The following is a 6000-nucleotide window of genomic DNA, read 5'->3' as shown; positions in this document are numbered from 1 at the left end:
CGTTGACGGAATTTCTTCGTCTAAACATTTCTTTGTCTACGAATTGAACAAAACAAATGATGAAACCAAAATACTGTCCCAGGTCTATATATTTAGCCGCGGCATAATAATTTAATTTAAAATTATAAAATAGTCAATAAAGCCGAGATTTCTGATGAGATTATCACCAAGTTTTTTTTTAATGCCGTACGAAGCCAAGTTTATTCGTTTTTGCTCTGTACTAAAAACGACCAACAATTAATGAGTACCTAATCAGTTTACAGGCAACTGTTGAAGAAAAGACAACAAAGTTCACATTTTTTAAATTGAAATAAAAATTGCGTTATTCAAAAATAAAATAAAAAATATTCGTGGGTGTTTTTGTACGTGAAAGTGATTCACATTACAAATACATAGACAACAATTTCCTAACTTTTAACAAGCTCAAGTCCATCAGCAAGCACAACTAGCAGAAATTCTCTGCAAAAGGGTTATGACGTTTGTTTTTTGAGTGTTTTCGTTTAGAATTTCCGTTAAATCGTATCCTCAATGAAACTTGTTCGGCTGCAGAAAAGTCAACTTGCTCGTGTTATTCGGCTAAATCAAGTGTGAAGCTCGCTGTTTTCTATTCACCTGTTGTTGTTGGAGCGGATATTATCAATGAATACGAGTATATTCTTCAATTGCTCTCATTTGTTGGATGGTGTTGTTTGTCACCTAATAAAATTCCTTTGACGTTTTGTTTCGTGTGTTGGTGATGGTGTTGACAGTGTTGTGGTGGTCACCAACGCAACTTGTTGCTGCTGTTGCCTATAAAAGCCCTTTGACGATGCCAAAAGATATCATTCGTCTATTTGAAATACTGTCAATTATTGCTGTCAAATGGTAAAATTAACGCTTGTAGCGGTTTAATTGTGGTTTTATTTGAAACGGAAAGTGTAAAAGTGTTACGATCTTGCGGAATAAAATGAAATATAAAAAAATAAATAAAATGAATTGAGAGATCTATAAAAAATAAAATTTGTACTAAAAAACTTGAAGTAAAAAAAATCATATCTACATTAAGTGAAGATTAAAATTGGTCGAAAAGTGACAAAACAAAACTTGGGTAAGTGTTAAAAAATAAATAAATGGTTCTTTGTTATAAAACAAATCATAAAAAATGTCGACAGTGGTGGCGCTCAACAAAAAAACATAAAAAGATTATGAAATTTAAAATATCAACATTCCGAATTAAAAAAAAAAAAATAAAAATCGCTAGTGTTCGCTTCTATAAAAGAAAATAAAAAATATTTCTTAATTTTATGATGTTTAAAATCAAAATTCTAATATTCCAAATTTTTCAAAATCGTTTTTTTTTATTCTTAACGAAAAAGGGCTTAATTATGACAAGCATGATTTGTTTTGTAAAAATATTTTTTTTTAATTTGTTGAAGCAAAAATGTGTAAATTGGAAAAAAGTATTACTGAAACGAAGGATTTTGTTATTGCTTAAATTCTAAACGCATATCCACGTTGTCAGTGTCAAAAGTAATAGATTAAATCTGTGGATCCATAAATTCCAAAACCTTACTTACTTAGCTGGCCCATTACAGAACATTTGTTCCATAGGCCGAACTAAGAAAAGATCTCCATTTCTCTCTATTTGTTGCTTCGCACTCTGGAATACCGCGCCTTTTCATCTCATCATCCACTTGTTTGCGCCATCTATTCCTTGGCCTGCCAATTCTGCGTGCACCGCCAAGCGGTCCGTATTTATACGCCTTTTAAGCGGGTTCATCAACGCTCATTCTTATGATATGGCAACGCAATCGCTGCATCTCGATACGTTTAACTATATTGATGTCGTTGTATAGCAGATACAGCTCGTGGTTCATACGACGTCGATATTCATCGTCAACGCAGATTGGTCCGTAGATCTTTCGAAGAATTTTTCTCTCAAACACACCAAGCACTGCCATGTCTGCTTGCGCAAGTACCCAGGCTTCGGAGCCATACATCAGCACGGGTAGTATCAGTGTTTTGTAGAGCGTTATTTTTGTTTGACGATATGTGGCTTTGTTTTTAAACTGCTTACTTAAACCAAAGTAGCATCTGTTGGCCAATACAATTCTTCTTTTTATTTCTCAACTGATGTCGTTTGTTGTGTTTACGGAGGTGCCGAGGTAGACAAAGTTTTTTACTACGTCAATATTATAGGAACCAACTTCCACAGTCGGTCCGAGCTCAATGGAGGCATTGAGCGTCGACACCATCAACTTGGTCTTCTCACCGTTTACCGCCAGACCAACTTTAGCAGATTCTCCTTCGACCTTCAGAAAGGTATCAGTTACTTCTTTTACTGATCGGTCCATGATGTCTATATCATCAGCATAAGCAAGTAACATGTGGCTATTGGTGTAGATTGTGCCACTGCTTTTCCAGCAGGCTGTTGAAGAGATCACACGAAAGGCTGTCTCCTTGTCTGAAACCTCTTTTGGTACCAAACTCTTCGGAGAGGTTCTTTCCTATTGCATCTCTTGGGTCTTCTCCAGGATTCGCCGCAGGGTGAATATCTGGTCAATGGTGGACTTGCCAGGTCTAAAGCCGCATTGGTATGGTCCAATTATCTCGTTGACCATAGGCTTTAGTCGTTCGCACAATATCCCTGACACGATCTTGTAGGCAATAGGGAGTAGACTTATGCCCCTATAGTTAGAGCATACAGTCTTATCTCCCTTCCTGTGGACGGGGCACAGGATACTCAGGTTCCAATCGTCGGGTACTCGTTCTTCCTGCCAGATGAATACATCTTATTAGCGTGTCGCCTCCGGTTTTGAACAGCTCGGCTGGTAAGCCATCAGCTCCTGCTGCCTTATTATTCTTCAGCCGATTTATTGCTGTCTTTACCTCATATTGGCTGGGCGGTATACATTCAATACCATCTTCTGGGATTGGGACTGTGGTATTTTCGTCGTCTTCGCTGCTATTGGATACCAACAGTTTTGAAAAATGTTATTTCCATATCCTGAGTACACTATCTGTATCAGTTACCAAATTACCTTGCTGGTCTCTACAGGAGGATGTGCCTGTACCGAAGCCATCAGTTTGATGCTTGGCTCTTTGGTAGAATTTTCGGACTTCATTCTGGCTCCTGTACATCTCGATTTTTTCACACTCCCGCTTTTCCATCTCTCACTTTTTCCTGCGGAAAGGACGTTTCTCCTCTCTCCTTTTCTCCCTGTATCTCTCTCGTGCGCTACTCGTTGCTACGGATTATAAAGTAGCCCTATATGCAGCATTTTTCTCTTCGGTGGCAGCACGACACTCCTGATCATACCATGGATTCCTTGGTGGAGGTCTCTGGTATCCAAGTATGGATTTTGCGGCTGTTTGCATGGAATGGGCAATGCTTTGCCATTGCGCTGATATGTTATCGGGATGAGGAGTGCTTTGATTAAGCAATTGGGCTAGTTGAGTGGAATATGCTGTGGCTATCTGTTGTGATTGCAGCTTACCGATGTCTAACTTTCGTGTTGTGTCTGTTCGTACTTTGTTTGCTACGTTTAAGCGGGTGCGTACCTTTACTGCAAAAAGGAAGTGGTCCGAATCAATGTTTGCGCCTCGGAACGATCGTACATACAACACGCTCGATGAATGTCTTCCATCTATCACAACATGATCAATTTGATTTCTTGTTTTCTGATCTGGAGACAGCCAGGTGCCCTTATGAATATCGAGATGATTAAATCTGGTACTGCTAACTACCATGTTTTTTGCAGCTGCAAAGTCTAGCCTCATACCATTGTCTGATGTTTCACTGTGGAGACTGAATTTCCCGACTGTTGGACCAAAGATATTCTCCTTTCCAATTTTGGCATTAAAATCGCCTAGAATGATTTTAATGTCATGGACAGGGCAACGGTCATATGTTTCTTCTAAGCGCTCGTAAAATATATCTTTGTTCTGTTCGTCCTTTTCTTCAGTGGGAGCATGAGCGCAAATAAAGCTGATGTTGAAGAATTTAGCTTTTATTCGAATTGCAGCAAGTCTTTCATTCACTGGAGTGAAGGTGGATACCAGATGTTTTAGTCTCCGACTAACTACAAATCCGCAACCAAAATCATGCTTTACGTCACGGCATCTATAACACAGTGCGTCACCTTTAGGTGTTGTTGTGACGCCTTTCCCAATCCATCGTATTTCCTGTATGGCAGTAATATCGACCTTGTACTTTTCAAGTACGTCTGCCAATGCGAAGACTGCACCTTCTCTATAAAGAGTGCGAACATTCCAGGTGCAGATTCGCAGATCATGGTCCTTAAAACGTTTGCGGGGTTCGTCAACTTTAGAGGAGTTTGTTTTTCTTTTCTTTCGTTTTTTATAGTAGGCTGTTTCTTCTAGGGGAGGGTTACTAACCCGACGCCTAAACCCAAGTTTTTAACGTTCTTATGGGTGAACGCGCGGCACATGTTAGCTCACTACCTTTAACGGGTATCTTCCATCCCCTACGTCACTCAAAATTCCAAAACCGTTTTGGGTTATTTTTGGGAACCATATTTGTGTACATGAGTATCTTTTTTCTATAGGCAATTCAAGTTCGAAGATGGGCTGTATCGGCCCTAGTTTTGGTAAGCTACATATAACGGTCCCTCCCGATGTTCTTTATTTTTAGGATTTTAGCATCAAGTTGTAACCGAATTAGCTTTTATTATACATTTCAGGTTCACAGTGGTCACAAAACATCTCTACCAAAAGTTGTTAACATATGACCATGTTGTGGTATAGTTTCCATATAACGGTACCTTCCGATTTTCGGTAGTTTGAGGATGTTAGATACAATACAATATTTAATTTAAAGTTTGAGTTTCCCAGTGACAACATATCTCCACTAAAATATAACTGTGCCTACTGATTCTAGGTGTTTTGACCATCTGCAATTCAACATTTGAGGTTCCCAGTTGTCGCAAAACATCTCCACATTAAAAATTGTCATCGCAGGTCCATGTTTTGGTATAGCTCCCATATGTATGTGCCGCCAGTTGGAAGACATTTTCACATACATTTGCAGAACAAATATTTTGCACGGTCTCATGAAATCTTTCCCTAGAGGATTTTAGGCGGCTGTACCATCCTGAAAGTAATTGAGCAAAAACTAATCTGGTTTGTTGTTGTAACAGTATTTGATATGTTTGTATGTGCAGTTGAAAAGGTGCAGTGTGTTGTACGGGTCTGTGCCCCATACTGGCCAGATGTTTTGCACGGTGTCATCGATCATTGTCCTAAATAATTTAGACGGCTGCACCATCCCGAACGTAGTTGAGCCAAAACTACTCTGGTTTGTCGTGGCAGCTGACGCTCTTCAGCTGCTATAGGGGATAGGGGATGTTTTCCGAGGATCGCATTCACACGATAGTTGTTTATGGCTTCTTCAACTCCAACCGTGTGAATGATATTTAAACCAGTTCTCAGGCATTCTGACAAGTTTGAATATTTTTCTATTCGCGGACCATACTGGTGCCCTATCGCTTACAACACAAACTGTCCTATAGCGTTATATGTAGTCAACAAGGTTTTTTATTTGCAGCCCAAGTAATGCCGGCTAGTTAGATGAGGAGCTAGTTCCATCATTTCAGCTTGTCGCAGATAGCCGTGACATGTTCGGACGACATGAATATGCTGTCGAATGTGACCTCTACAATTTTGGGGTAGTCAGAATTCTGCTATAATCGACCATGACATTCAACTCTGTGGCAGTAGTTTTCGTGGCGGATATTTGCATATTCCTCGAGTGAAAACAGGTGTTAAGATCTGTCAAATAGGAAGCCAGCCTTTCAAAAATGACATCAGGGAAGGTACCTGAGGCCAAGATCGTATAGTCATCCGCATACTTAACGATTTCAATGCCGTATGGAGGGGCGTATCACAGAACAAATAGAGGACAAAAAGTTCCGGAGATATCACCCAGCCTTGGGGAACTCCCTGTTTCATTCTACAGGGCTTGAACTTCTTGTTTCTGAATTCCATGTATGACTGGCGTTC

General features: G+C 39.6%; 1 protein-coding gene across 1 annotated transcript in view; it reads left to right on the top strand.

The window, feature by feature from the left end:
• Positions 1–281: 281 nt before the first annotated feature.
• The window catches only part of CNMa (CNMamide), a 46654-nt gene continuing 40935 nt past the window's right edge, over positions 282–6000 (top strand). The window contains exon 1 of the mRNA XM_073982432.1: positions 282–1087. The gene's annotated coding sequence lies outside the window, so the exon portion shown is untranslated. The remainder of the gene's footprint in view (positions 1088–6000) is intronic.

Source organism: Musca autumnalis, unplaced genomic scaffold (genome assembly GCF_047663935.1).
Source record: "Musca autumnalis isolate F117 unplaced genomic scaffold, ASM4766393v1 scaffold_4, whole genome shotgun sequence".
Taxonomy (NCBI): domain Eukaryota; kingdom Metazoa; phylum Arthropoda; class Insecta; order Diptera; family Muscidae; genus Musca; species Musca autumnalis.
Note: the sequence above shows the minus strand (reverse complement) of the source record. Positions and strands in the feature narration are given on the sequence as shown.